Here is a 15,998-nt window from a genome sequence, read left to right on the forward strand (position 1 = left end):
TTGCTGCATCCCATAGGTTTTGGGTCATCGTGTTTTCATTGTCATTTGTTTCTTGCTATTTTTTAATTTCCTCTTTGATTTCTTCAGTGAAATCTTGGCTATTAAGTAGTGTATTGTTTAGCCTCCATGTGTTTGTATTTTTTACAGATATTTTCCTGTAACTGATATCTAGTCTCATACCGTTGTTGTCAGAAAAGATACTTGATATGATTTCAATTATCTTAAATTTATCAAGGCTTGATTTGTGACCCAAGATATGACCTATCTTGGAGAATGTTCCATGAGCACTTGAGAAGAATGTTTATTATTATTTTTTGGGTGGAATGTCCTATAAATATCAATTAAGTCCACCTTATTTAATGTATCATTTAAAGCTTTTCTTTCCTTATTTATTTTCATTTTGGATGATCTGTCCATTGGTGAAAGTGGGGTGTTAAAGTCCAGTACTATGATTGTGTTACTGTCGATTTTCCCTTATATGGCTGTTAACATTTGCCTTATGTATTGAGGTGCTCCTATGCTGGGGGCATAAATATTTACAATTGTCATACCGTTGTTGTCAGAAAAGATACTTGATATGATTTCAATTATCTTAAATTTATCAAGGCTTGATTTGTGACCCAAGATATGACCTATCTTGGAGAATGTTCCATGAGCACTTGAGAAGAATGTTTATTATTATTTTTTGGGTGGAATGTCCTATAAATATCAATTAAGTCCACCTTATTTAATGTATCATTTAAAGCTTTTCTTTCCTTATTTATTTTCATTTTGGATGATCTGTCCATTGGTGAAAGTGGGGTGTTAAAGTCCAGTACTATGATTGTGTTACTGTCGATTTTCCCTTATATGGCTGTTAACATTTGCCTTATGTATTGAGGTGCTCCTATGCTGGGGGCATAAATATTTACAATTGTTATATCTTCTTCTTGGATTGATCCCTTGATCATTATGTAGTGTTTTGTTCTTTGTCTCTTGTAATAGTCTTTGTTTTAAAGTCTATTTTGTCTGATATGAGAATTGCTACTCCAGCTTTCTTTTGATTTCCATTTGCATGGAATATCTTTTTCCATCCCCTCACTTTCAGGATCATCTTTACTATCATTATTCTGAATTCTTTTTCGGGTAGACTGCCTATTTCCTCTTCATTTGTACGGTCTTGTGGGTTTTCACCTTGCTCCTTCATCTGCTGTGTGTTTTTCCGTCTTTTCATTTTGCTTATCTTACTGTGTTTCGGGTCTCCATTTCGCAGACTGCAGGTTCGTAGTTCCCATTGTTTTTGGCGTCTGTCCCCAGTGGCTAAGGTTGGTTCATTGGGTTGTGTACGCTTCCTGGTGGAGGGGACTAGGGCCTGTGTTCTGGTGGATGAGTGTGGATCTTGTCTTTCTGGCGGGCAGGTCCACGTCTGGTGGTGTGTTTTGGGGTGTCTGTAGCCTTATTATGATTTTAGGCAGCCTCTCTGGTAATGGAGGGGGCTGTGTTCCTGTCTTGCTACTTGTTTGGCATAGGGTGTCCAGCACTGTAGCTTGCTGGTCATTGAGTGAAGCTGGGTCTTGGCGTTGAGATGGAGATCTCTGGGAGAATTTCACCGTTTGATGTTACGTGGAGCTGGGAGGTCTCTTGTGGACCAGTGTCCTGAAGTTGGCTCTCCCACCTCAGAGGCATAGCACTGACTCCTGGCTGGAGCACCAAGAGCCTTTCATCCACCCAGCTCAGAATAAAAGGGAGAAAAAATAGAAAGGAAGAAAGAAAGAAAGAGGATAAAATAAAATAAAATAAAGTAAGACAAAATAAAATAAAGTTATTAAAATTAAAAATAAGTATTATGAAGAAAATTTTTTAAAAGAAAAAAAAAGAAAAAAAGAACGGATGGACAGAACCCTAGGACAAATGGTGAATGCAAAGGTATACAGACAAAATCTCACACAGAAGCATACACATACACACTCACAAAAAGAGGAAAAGGGGAAAAAATAATATATCTTGCTCCCAAAGTCCACCTCCTCAATTTGGGATGATTCGTTGTCTATTCAGGTATTCCATAGATGCAGGGTACATCAAGTTGATTGTGGAGCTTTAATCTGCTGCGTCTGAGGCTGCTGGGAGAGATTTCCCTTTCTCTTCTTTGTTCGCACAGCTCCCGGGGTTCAGCTTTTTATTTGGCCCTGCCTCTGCGTGTAGCTTGCCTGAGGGCCTCTGTTCTTTGCTCAGACAGGACGGGGTTAAGGGAGCAGGTGATTCGGGGGCTCTGGCTCACTCAGGCTGGGGGGAGGGAGGGGTTCGGATGCGGGGCCAGCCTGCGGCGGCAGAGACTGGCACGACATTGCACCAGCCTGAGGCGTGCCGTGCGTTCTCCCAGGGAAGTTGTCCCTGGATCACGGGACCCTGGCAGTGGCGGGCTGCACAGCCTCCCGGGAGGGGAGGTGTGGATTGTGACCTGTGCTTGCACACAGGCTTCTTGGTGGCGGCTGCAGCAGCCTTAGCGTCTCATGCCCGTCTCTGGGGTCCGTGCAGATAGCCGCAGCTCATGCCCGTCTCTGGAGCTCCTTTAAGCAGCACTCTTAATGCCCTCTCCTCGCGCACCCGGGAACAAAGAGGGAAGAAAAAGTCTCTTGCCTCTTCCGCAGGTCCAGACTTTTTCCCGGACTCCCTCCCGGCTAGCCGTGGCACACTAGCAAGGAGGGCAATCTTGAAAAGAGGAAACCATACATGGGTGGAGCTTGCAAATCTGCTTATCAACTCCCCTCTACCTCCATGATGCTCAGGCTGGGAATTGGTCTCAGGGGAAAAGATGTATGAACGTGGTCCTCAAACAGTATGATTTCTTTTCTTCAAGGGTTAAAAAACCCTACAATGTCTGAAGGCTTTGTTTACTCTCCAGTTCCTTCAAACAGCAGTTATTTTTATGTTTTCTTTTCCAGAGTTTATAATTGTTATGTATGGGAGTTGTAGTTGATATAAGCCAGTCTTCCATCACCAGAACTCGCCAGACTGATGTTTAATAGCATATGAATTATAATAAAGCAATGATCAAATGGGCAAATTGATGGACATTAACACTAACACTCAGTTTGTTTACCCAGGTGTTTTATTATAGATTCTGGGCTACACCTTCTCACCTTACCAAAGCGAGCATCTTCTAATTTGCACAAGTGTCTATGTACTAAAACTATAAAAATCATCAGGATAAGGCTATGCCCCAAATGTTCATATTTAGTAATTCTACCTCCAAGTCATAGAATCAGAAAGTTGGAATGGACCTCAGAAGATACACCCAATATCGAAATCTACCTCACAACATCCCAGATAAGTGGCCATTCAGACTCTGATTAAACTCCAAGAATTAAAAGCATTACACTTTTTATATTTTCTATAATATATCAATGTCCTTTGATTCCAAATACTTCTTCCACATTACGAGGTGGCTTATGTAATTAGACTCAAGATTTAACAACTTCTGACTTGTGAATCAAAGCCAGTCTTTTCCCACCTCTGTTGGAATTAGGTTAGCTCTCACCCATGGACTATGGAGACAGCTTTAAAAAAAAGTGAATGGTGCCCAGAAATTCATGTACATGTTTGAGGGCTGTTCTAAGTTCCTAGCTAAATCCCTCCAGGTAATCTTTACTTTTTTAAATTTAAAAAAAATTATGTATTTATTTATTTATTTATTTATTTTTATTTTTGGCTGCATCGGGTCTTAGTTGCAGCACCAGGATCTTTCATTGTGGTGCGTGGGCTTCTCTCTAGTTGTAGTGCGTGGGCTCCAGAGCATGTGGGCTCAGTAGTTGCAGCACACTCGCTCTCTAGTTGTGGTGCGTATGCTCCAGAGTGCACAGGCGCAGTAGTTGCAGCACACGGGCTCTCTAGTTGTGATGTGGGGGCTCCAGAGGATGTGGGCTCTGTAGCTGTGGCGTGCGGGCTCTCTAGTTGTGTCGCGTGGGCTCGGTAGTTGCAGCGCGTGGGCTTAGTTGTCCCACGTGGGATGTTAGTTCCCTGACCAGGGATCGGACCCACATCCCCTGCATTGGAAGGTGGATTCTTAACCACCTTCCATGTAATCTTTAGACTGAGGAAGCAACTCACACTGGATGCCCAGGGAAGGCAACAGAAGCATTATTTTTCTGATGTACCTTTCTCCAGTTTAACAATCATCTGAAGCACTTGTGATATGTGGGAAGCCAGAGATATCCACTTATAAAGACATTCTACAATAGACATACCAATTAAGGTGTGGCAAATGCACTCTTCAAAGACGTTTGCAAGATAGGTCTCATCTTCCTTTTCAGCCAACTGAGTTTGTAATACACGAAAGAGATTCAAATTAAAATAAACATTTCCAACATGAATTGGTCCTTTCAATGGAAACCTTTTAACCACTTGACAGGATGCAGGCCATGAACTTTATTTATCTTGCATTTCTATCTACCTACTGCTACCCATATAATTTAATGGGGGAAAATGGCCATCAAGTAATAATTTGTGGCCATAATTTCATGTACAGGTTCATGCTGTTGCTCTGGTATTATAATTTTACAGATAAATAAACACTACATCTTAATATTTGTTCTCTAATTTCATTGCAAGATATAGGGAAGTCATTAGTCATATGAAGATTTACAGCTTGAAAATATAGTTTCCAGCTAAGGCAGTTTATCACCCATAAGAAATATAGGGAAGCATATGAACTATTTTTATCTATGTTAATTACCATGCTATCTTATTTCCACTTTCCACTTATGTACTTGAAAGATTTGCTTCGCTTGTCCATGATCTCACTCTATTTTCTGTATCTACAAATATCTCAGGGATATTCAGGCCCTATATTCCTCAAGTGAGAAATTCAAAGATAAGAGAGTCTAATCTTTGGTTAAAAAGAAAACACCTAACTCATATTTTTGAGGTGGGGGAGATAGAATTCAATCATAGATCTTAGATTTAAAATACCCTAAATGTACCGTTTCTAGGTTATATACCAGGTAAACTTTTATGCTTCTTAAGTTTCTCTTCTTTCCAAAAGGTGTGTGTGTGTGTGTGTGAGAGAGAGAGAGAGAGAGAGAGAGAGAGAGAGAGAGAGAGAGACAGAGAGAGACAGAGAGACAGAGAGACAGAGAGACAGAGAGAGCGCTAGCAAGAGAGGTTTCTGTGTCTTGCTAAATACCATATTTTAGGTATAAATGCTAAAACCATAAATGTCTCATAAATTATTTTTCTAAAGTGGGAGGAAATCAGGTTGACTTGAACTTTTATGTGCATGTAAGTGTGTGTGTCAGGGCCAGATCAAATAGGTATTTGAACCATTTCTTTTATAAGTGCCATCTGCAAAACTCATATGATGCTTTGCAAATGAAAGAGAACAAATAAAACACTCCTGCTCTTCAAGAATCAAACCACGCCTCATAGCACTACTTTAACAAGCCTTTGTTTGCATTTCAAGGTGGGAGGTGGGGGAAGGGAGTAGATTCCTGATCTCAATGGCCACCACCAAAAGAAATAAAATTATTTTGACAATTACCAAAATACTGCATCCTCTTAAATTTGTTCTCAATGCTCAGTTTCACACTGACTTGGCTCCACTGCTAGAACTTTGTAAGATTCATTCTCACCATTTGCTTTGTGAATGAAGTTCATGGAGCAGCAGTGAAGACAATTTTCTTGGGGTTCAGTGGGACTGTTGACCCCAACTGCTAGAATATTGGAGATTCTCTCCAGTCTCACACACTGACCCTCCTCCGACACACATACACACTCTGGGAATTAGAAAGAGAAGGATTATGTGTGAGAATGGTGTCATTTACTACCAAGCTTCCCTAACTTTATAGAAATAGTTACTTCCTAAGCAGCTCCTGTAAGATTTGAGGCCCAGAGATCGACAAAGTGGGCTAATTATTAGTTGCCTACATACTGATTCAAAGTTCTGCTAATTCTCAAAGGAATATGTGCAGAGAATTGACAAGAAACGTCAAAACTCCATTAAATGCATTATTAATGGCAACTAAACCGTCTATGCTTGTAAGAATGCACCCCAAATGTTAGTCAGTGTTGACTGGAAAAAAATGCACAACCTAAAAGTTGAGAATTATGTTTTTTCTGGCGGGCTTTATAAGGATTTAAGCCTGGGAGACAGCCTCTCAGGTAGCTCTGAGGGGCTGCTCCAAAGAGCTAAGGGAGAAGAAGGGATATATAGGAGTTCTTGCAACAAAAACCAGGTAGTCAGAACATCAAATGATTACTATTAATTAAAGAAAACCAGACATCTCAAGTTAATGAATTTAGCACTTTTCTATGTATGGGAAGATGCAAGAGCCTGTGCTCATTGCAATCAATCCTTTCATATGCACTTTAATTATCTAAGGCCAGTATCCTGCTTTTCTCCATCCTGAATCCCCTCTGGGTGCACAGTTAGGGGTGACTGCAGTGTCTGAGGGCTTGATGGCTGCAACATCCTTTGTTTACTGATATGGCAGGTGACATTCTTTGTCCACAGTGCCTCATAGATTTGATCAATGTTTAGGAGGCATTTTTGACATTCCTCATCCACATCACCCAGAAAATCACCAGTTGCTGAACATTATCTGAATGTCCTAGTCTATACTTACCATGTTGGGTATAAGCTAAACACTCTTGTCTGCCTAAGGAAATACTGCTTTTTTCCCCCAACAACGTGCATATATAAGAACCAGGTCATACTTGCATTACAGGGAATAAGAGGGACCAAACATCTATTTACTTCCTAGTTGAAAAGGACAAGGGTTTCCCTTGCTTGAGGTCCAAAATATTTAGCTAGGATGAAGGCTTACTTAATATAAAGAATGTTGATTTAAGCCATTTTAATGATAGTTTTCAGCTGAATAGCCTTCTGATATGAACCATTCACACATTGGCTGGCATTTAAAATAGATGAAGATGAACAATAAATAGACCTTTATATTATTTCTTCCAGGGTGTGAATAAAACTAAGTGTTTTGGGCACATTTATACACAAACAATTTAGTGGATCTCACAGCATTATTAACATATAAAGCTCTTAGTGCCTGGTTTCTCACTCAAATACGTGCTGCATTTCACCACAGGCACTGAAAAATCTGTTACGTTTTACAGACCAGGCAGACATCAGAACAGCAGCAATAAGTTTTTTTTCCTATTTGGGTTGCATTTGTGTGTCTCTCAACTGTCATAAGAATTTACCGACTAATATCTGTCTTCATTGCCTATAGATTTCTTTCTTGGTCTGCTCACCCAAAGTAGTTAATCAAATTATTTTTACAGTTAAACAATGCTAGATTATTTTTTAAGAGTGTAACTTAGTGACCAGATGTGAAAAGAAACTCTGCCTCCCCCATTTAAAAAGGATTTAGTGAATACTTTTAAGTTACCTGAGTAATTTATATAACTTTCACCCGGATATCCAACGTCTAAGAATTCATCCTAAGAAAATAATCATGGTTGTACACAAAATATATCCACAAAGTGCTCATCTCAGTGTTATTTTCAATATCACAAGATTTTAAAACAAGCTAAATGCATTGGGATTAAAGAAATAAAGGTGTAAACACCTGATAGAATACTGTTACATGCATAAACACATACACAAAACTTATATTAGTTCACAAGGATTCCCTGTAAGTGGAAGAATTTTGAGTGATTTCTGTTTTATTTAAAAATTTCCCCCAAATAACAATGATTTACTTAGCTCAAAAATATACAGGACAACAATTTCGGCTCTTTTCATCTGGGGGCTTCTGCAGATCTGAGTCAGGCTCAGCAGATCTTTGCTGTGGCCCATGCATGTGTCTGTGATTGGCTGGTGACTGGTTAGCTGTCTGGTGGCTGATTGACTGTCTGCTGAGATGTGGTCTTGTAACCTCCAGTAGTCTAGCCCAGGCTCATTCACATCCTGGTAATGTTCCAGGCTTGACAAGTCCATAAGTACTAATGCACAGGTGCTTTTCAATCTATTGCTGCTGCTGCTTCTTTTTTTCTTTAAATATTTTAAATTGTGATTAAAAAAAAACCATAAAATTTACGATCTTAACCATTTTTATGTGTACAGCTCAGTAGTGTCAACTACATCCACAGATCTCTGGAACTTTTTGTGCAAGAGATCTCTAGAACTTTTTCATTTTGCAAAACTAAACCTCTATATCCATTGAACAACAACTCCCCATTTCCCCCTCCTTCCAGCCCCTGGTAACCACCCTTTTCTGTTTCCATGAGTTTGACTACTTTAGATATTTCATATAAGTGAAATCATACAGTATTTGTCTTTTTGTCACTGAATGATTTTACTTAGTATAATGCTCTCAAGGTTCATCCATGTTGTAGCACGGGACAGGATTTCCTTTTTTAAGGCTGCATAGTAGTTTGTTGTATGTATATACCACATTTCCTTTATTTGTTCATACACTGATGGACATTTGGGTTGCTTCTGCCTCTTGGCTATTGTGAATAATGCTGCAATGAACATGTGTGTGTAAAAATCTCTTTGAGATCCTGCTTTCAATTCTTTTGGATAAATACCAAGAAATGGTACTGCTAGATCATATGGTAATTCCATTTTTAATTTTTGAGGAAACTTCATACTATTTTCCATAACACCGCACCATTTCACATTCCCACCAATACTGCACAAGGGTTCCAATTTCTCCACATCCTCACAAACACTTATTATTTCCTGTTTTTTTTTTATAGTGGTTATCCTAATAGACATGAGGTGATATCTCATTACAGTTTTGATTCATGTTTTCCTGATGATCGGTGATGTTGAGCATATTTTCGTGTATTTGTTGGCTATTTGTCTACCTTCTTTGGAGCACTATCTAGTCAAGGTCTTTGCCTCTGTTTTTCTCTTTGTGGTTTTCCATATATTTAATTTTTTTTTGCAATGAGCACTTATTAACTTTTATATTGAAGGTGTTATTGGGAATAATAGTAATAATAATTTTAAAAAATGTATCAAGCAAGTTGTTGCAATAAGTAGATGGGCCACTCTTGACTGGCTAATTGAGGTAACCTATGGGTGGGGCAACTGCCCTTGTTTAGGATAAAACACTTGAAGAACACTTAAAGAGGCGACTTTATTCCAAACCAAGGCCCCTCTATCTTTTGTGGATCAATTAGCTCGGGTGACATAAAGCAGGGCAGGCAGAGGGTTAGGCAAGTCAAGCTGAGCTGGCAATGCAGCCATGAAGCAGTAACAGCCTGTGCCCAAAACCCATGTGGCATGCTTGGTGATCTTGCATACAAAATCTTGATCTGGATACTGCAAATGATTGTTCTCTTAAGGATTTTGATATTTAGAAGGGAACTTTATTACGTAATTAAGGTTTATGGCTTTTATCTAGCCAATTCAGAAGGGGTAACTAGCTAAATCACCAATCATTTTGTAATCTGGGTTTTAAGAAATGCTCTGTAAGCATTTTAGGGGCCAACTTTGTATAAAATAAAGATAAGCAAAGAAAAGCTCATAACAAGGTTTTAACTTTAAAATTCCAGTCAAAAATTTAAAGCTTGAGTTAAATGATGGGTGTCAATGAAGTGGATTTCCCAAATGTCTGGACACGTAACAGTACTAGCAAACCTTGCTGGATGGAATTATTGCCCTGAAAGGAAATAATGGGGAATGATGGCATTTGAACCCTTAATTGGAATGCAAGGTATGATTATTTTCTTGGATGACAGGCTAATATGATAGCAGAGTGATTTGGCCAGGTGTACACATTTATTCTGCAGAAGCAAATGCAAACTGGACATCTAAGTAATTATGGGGAAGAGATACTGGGTTCAATGAGCCAATCACATATATGAATAGTTCTATTCCTGCTTCTGAACTCCTCCTTTATTGAAATCCTAGAGAGCACGCATGTCTAAGACCCACACTCAGTCTTATTACACTACAAATCTTTTCCTATAATGATCTGCCCCTCACCCTCAGTATCATCTGATTTTCAGTACCTCTCTCTTTCTTTGTGTTATCGTTCCATTTCTCTCTTCTTTCATGTTCTAATACTTGACCAATACTGCATCTTGGATCACATTATGTTGTCTCACTGTCTACCTCCTCCGCATTTCACAGTGGTTTTCTGTTTCGACCTGATAAGCAGCATTTTATGATGAGCTTATTATCTTACAGCTCAAATTTTCAATCTCATTTTCAATCATTCCCTGCCGTTTTGACTACATCATGTCTCTACTCCTTTGTTTTAGATCAGCAGGCTTGATTTGGTATATTACAGTGTCCATCTACCTACAACATTAATATTACTCACCTCCTCTTCCTCCTGACTTATTTCCTCTGGGACAAGTCCATCTAATTATCCACTCTTGTCTCTTGCTTTCTGTACAACAATGCTCCCTGCCTCCTAAGATCAGTGTCCTATTTTCTTTCTTGAAAGATTAGCTTTCTTTCTTTTTTTTTTTTTCTAGCCACAGAGCCTTGCTCCACATTATTATATGGTTCACTCTTGTCCTCACTCAGCCTCCTCCCATCTCTAGTCACTGGTTATGGATCACAGTATTCTATTAGTTTCTGATGATTTTTTAGCCTTCTTCTCCCCCTCGTTCAACTTACATAAAGCAAAATACCCCTTAAGGATATTTTCTTCTTATTGTTCCAAAGTAAGAATGAACAAACGTTCAATAATCTCTCACTCTATAACTGTTCTCCACTCCTCCCACCCCCACCCCCTCCAATTCAGGTCTCTCTTTTCCTCTGGTGAATTCAATCTGTCATATGTTTATTCAGTACATTTCCACATTCAAAACATTTAAGAAGCTAATTAATCCTTGGAGTACCCTTCTGGGGTGCGCACCCAGGCTACAGAGGTAGTTGACATTAAGGCTGGGAGCAAAGCTCAAGAGTTTCTGTTTTCCAAGTCACTGTTCAGACTATGTTTTCTTTCGCTCTCTCTCTCCACAATTGAAATAGATACCATCATGAATAAATTACTTGGATTTAATTTACAAGGATGCTGCCAGAAATTGTGTGACCTTCCTGATACCCCAGATTTCTCTAATCAAACCCGTGTTAGTCCTCTGTGAGCTGCTTGGGAGCAGCTGGGAGTCAAACCACAGAACAAGACTAATGCATATCGTATATATTTTTTTTCTCCTTCATGCAGAAAGACAGAATTATTCACCCACATCTGTCATCACAACAAGTCACTTCCAAGAATACGGTCAGGAGATCCTGTATGAGGTGGGGGGGATGAACGTACAAGTCTGGAAAAGGGGGTGATGATAAAAGAAAAGAGGACTAAATCAGTTCATAGAGTTGTGTTGCTGTGGTTGACCACATTATTACAAAGACACAATGGGATAGGAGAAAGAGCTGCCTTATCCTCAACTCATACCGAGATCCCTTTTTGAAAATATACTCTTTTCAGCCCTATGGCTTATATGCTATATGCAGCCATTTGGGATTTATAGTTTGGCTTTTAAGGAGCAAAACGAGTTATTGTTTGCCGAATCACTGTTTCATCTGGCTATTATTATTATGTTACCAAGAAGTAAGGCAGGGCTTTTGTATAATGAGAAAAAATTACTATCAGTTAAATGACTTTCTTCTTTTTTCAGTTCAAATGCAAAAGGTAATTGTTTAACCATTACACCTAAATTATGGAGACCATTGGTGATCATTAATAAATAAAACTGTAAGTACAACTGCACACTGAAGAAGCCAGCTCAGTCAACACTTTCTTGATCAAGTAAAAATACAACAATCTTAAACATATTAGATTCCCTTTAATTCCTATTGCCTTGCCCTGCAATAGTGAACACTGCTGTTCAATCTTAGGTGAAATACAGTAATGGTTGTAAGAAGAGCTTGGTTAACTGAAACTTTTCCTATTGACACACACTATTCATAGAAGACTAGACTATTTCCTCTTGAGAGGTAAAGGACTTATTACGGTCCTTATTGAAAGATGCAGGAAATCTGCCACAGCCATTTTGGTGCAATTGTTTTATTTCTTAAAATTTTTATTGGAGTATAGTTGATGGTGTAATTGTTTTAAACTAACTTAGGTCAGAGTCATAGGTGTAGAAAACAAACTTATGGTTACCAAGGGGGGAAGGGGGAGGGTGGGATGAATTGGGAGATTGGGATTGACATATATACTATGTATAAAATATTAGATAACTAATGAGAACCTGCTGTATAGCACAGGGAACTCTACTCAGTGCTCTATGGTGACCTAAATGGGAAGGGAATCTAAAAAAGAGAGGATATATGTACATGTATAACTGATTCACTTTGCTGTACAGCAGAAACTAACCCAACATTGTAAAGCAACTATACTCCAATTAAAAAAAAAAAACCAACAAATTAACTGAGGTCAAATAGTCATCCCAATATGTAAAAAAATTTAATTGTCTTCCTATTAACCATCCAGTAGTACCTATAACAAATACCCTGATCATATACCATCATTCCTAGGGCTCATTTCATATTAATAATTATTATAAGAGCAACAACAACTGCAGCTAACATTTATGTGCTTAAGTGCCAGGCAAATAAGTGTCAGGACTGATCTTATACTTGGCACATGTTATCTCGTTTAACATTCATTTGTCCACATTTGCAGATGCGGTAACTAAGGTTGAGGGATGAAGTGACTTGACAAAAATGATCTATCTAGGAAATGGTGGAGCTAGAAAGTAACATTGGAGAGCTTGTTCTTGACTACTTACTTACTTTGTTTGGGCTTCTATAACAAAATAACAGAGACTGGGTAGCTTATAAACATCAGAAATGTATTTCTCACAGCTCTAGAGGCTGGGAAGTCCAAGATCAAGGCGCTAGAAGATTTGTGTTTGGTGAGGGCCTGCCTTTTCACAGATAGTACCTTCTCTCTGTGTCCTCACATGGCGGAAGGGGCAAGTGAGCTCTCTGGGGCCTCTGGGGCATTAATCTCATGCCCTTATAAAAGGTCATGAGACCCTCATGACTCAACCATCTCCCAAAGGCCTCACATCCTAATATTATGCCCCCTCAGGGGTTAGGGTTTCAATGTATGAATTTTGAGGCGATACATTCAGATCATAACAACTGCTATACTATATCACCTCATCCCAGGTTTAGGCATGGGAGAAGATCCAGAGTTTTGTTTTGTTTTTTTAAGCTTTTTTTTTTTTAATTTATTTTTTGGCTGCGTTGGGTCTTCGTTGCTGCTGTTCAGGCTTTCTCTAGTCATGGAGAGCAGGGGCTACTCTTCGTTGCGGTGCACAGGCTTCTCATTGCAGTGGCTTCTCTTGTTGCAGAGCGTGGGCTCTAGGTGCACGGGCTTCAGTAGTTGCAGTGCGTAGGCTACGTAGTTGTGGCTCGCAGGCTCTAGAGCGCAGGCTCAGTAGCTGTGGCGCACGGGCTTAGCTGTTCCGCAGCCTGTGGGATCTTCCCGGACCAGGGATCAAACCTGTGTCCCCTGCATTGGCAGGCGGATTCATAACCACTGTGCCACCAGGGAAGTCCCCAGGGCTTAGCTGTTCCGCAGCCTGTGGGATCTTCCCGGACCAGGGATCAAACCTGTGTCCCCTGCATTGGCAGGCGGATTCATAACCACTGTGCCACCAGGGAAGTCCCCAGAGTTTTGTTTTAAAAGCTTACTTGCTAATAAAACTTTCTATAAAGCACATAATTTAATGATTTTCTTTTTAGGACACATAACAATATCCCCAAGTAAAACAAACACAGAACAACAACAACAACAATGAAAAATATGGAATACCACCATTTCAAATTGCCATGAATTCTCATCAATTTCTTTCTTTCTTTCTCAAGGTTCAAATCTTCATATCTACCTGGTAATGATGATTGGAAAACAAATGTAGCTTAAGAAATGTTACTCAAAGTATCTCCTTGTTAGGAGAATGCTATTTATAAATTCAACAAAATAGTAGTGACTTATTTACGGTTCACTATTTACCCAGATGGGATGAGTACGTTCTATCTCCTGTCCCCCTGGGGTGAGCTATAGAAATCTCACTATCAATGCAAAACAAAACAAAACAAATCAATGTCTTGCACTGATTAAGGAAGCCATGACAGCTTCCACTGCATTCCACACTCCTGGAGCACAGATTTTCCAAGGCTGTTCTCTCATCTCCTCCAGCCCTTCTCATTTCCATAAAGCTAGCATTCATTAATTTCTGATTTTTTTCAACAGTGTTATTTGGGTGTGCGTGTGTATTAAATACGTAAATGAGTTGTCAAGAAAGTAAGGAACATGCAGAGGAAGCAAAACAAAAACAAAAACAGGAACCCAGAGAAGTAAGCTTGCTTTTGCTCGGAGAACATTAAGAAAACCGTGAATTTGAGCTTTCAGCTTTTTATGACCTTGTGGGGCGTAGGGGATTAGAGATAAAGACCAGAGTCAGAGCGCCCTCGCCCTCGCAGTTAAAGGCGTGGCAGATAGCAGGCGCCGCTGGAGGGGCGCGAGCTCGAACGGCATCATGAGACCCGAGCCGGCGGCCGGAGCCCTGGAGGCGCAGGGATGCGTCGGTCACTGCCGCCGGGATGGTCCCCGGGTACCACCGCCGCTGCTCCGGACCAAGAGCCAAACACCATGGAGACCCTGGATCCTGACTCCCGCCAGGATGCTGAGCCCACCAGAACTGGAGGCGAGCTTGAGCTTGGGAGTGACAAACAAACGTTTGGATCGAAGGGGGCCTTTGGGTTTCAGCATCCTGTTAAGACTTTTTACCCATTTCTAAGCGTCAAGAGTATCTGCAGAGTTCGTGCGAGAAGGTGCTGGCTAGTTTCCCTGTGCAAGCCACCATTCACTTCTGCAGCAATGAGTCAGATTCAGATGAGGAGCAAGAGGAAGAAACCCTTCAGTGCCAGAAGGCTGGAGGCGGCCCAGGAGGAAAGGGCAGAGACAGGCTGACAAACCCAGGACGGCAACCCAGAGGCCATGGTGGCCTCGGTGGTAAGGGTCCGCTCCCCGGCCCTGACTCTCCGGAGGTGCTGTGTGCCCCTCATCCAAATAAGCCTGTCTCTCCTTCACCAGACCCACCTCACATGTGCCCTGGGGGACAGCCCTTGGGGACAGCCGTGCCAGGACACTTTGCGTTTCCACTGGGTGTACAAGAACTTGACTGTCTCTGGCCAGCACCCCACTCTTGGCAAGGACTCAGCTTTTACTCGTCCTTCTCTTGGTGATTTTTTGAGCCTCATTTATACCTTTGAGAAAGGATTCTAGGACCAAGAAAAGGTTTGAGTCCACATGGTTTGTTATCGGGTAGGCCAACTTTCAAAGCACGTTCAGCAATGTCACTGTGCCGATCAAACGACAAATTATTCCACGTCGATTAATAACCCACCCACACCCACGCCTCTCATTTAACCTGAGAATTCTTCTTTAGCTATTTCCACTTTCATAAAAGTGATTTTAGATATTGTCCAAGGTTGATGTGGTTGTTTAGTGGCATTCTGAAAAATATTTGTTTATGAAAAACACAAAACACTGAATAATTTTCATAAAAGTAACAAAAATAAAAAGATAAGGATCTAGGGGGGACCGTTCTGGATAAAAATGTATATGATTCTTGTCTAAGGTCTGTCTGTGTGAATAGAAGAGCTTTAACTCTTAGTTTGGGACTGCTTTGGGCTTATTACTTGAATAGAATAACACTTAAAAAAAATTTATTGGAGTATAGTTGATTTAAAATGTGTTGGTTTTTGCTGTACAATGAAGTGAATCAGTTATACATGTACACATAGAATAACACTGTTTTCAATCAAAGTATCTAATGCAATATTATTTTCAGCTTTTTATATTTTGATGACCAAATGAGTGTATTTGTCAAGGTTTTTTTTTTTTACTTAACTGTCTTACATGTGGTTGTCTTCCCAGTTTCTACTTGACATAAATATTTTGAAAGACAAAAAAAAAGACCAGAGTCAACCGGGTGGGACATCTACTATAAGACACCCACCCTCTTATAAAATTAGGATTCCAAAAAGCTATGTGCGCAGTACAAAGGTAAACTGGAAATAAACA

At 40.1% G+C, this 15,998-nt stretch overlaps 1 pseudogene; it reads left to right on the top strand.

Annotated features, from left to right (window-relative positions):
- Positions 1-14,448: 14,448 nt before the first annotated feature.
- LOC102990961 (protein ripply3-like) lies at positions 14,449-14,985 on the top strand (annotated as a pseudogene).
- Positions 14,986-15,998: the final 1,013 nt, after the last annotated feature.

The sequence above is a fragment of the Physeter macrocephalus genome, chromosome 21 (genome assembly GCF_002837175.3).
Source record: "Physeter macrocephalus isolate SW-GA chromosome 21, ASM283717v5, whole genome shotgun sequence".
Lineage (NCBI taxonomy): Eukaryota > Metazoa > Chordata > Mammalia > Artiodactyla > Physeteridae > Physeter > Physeter macrocephalus.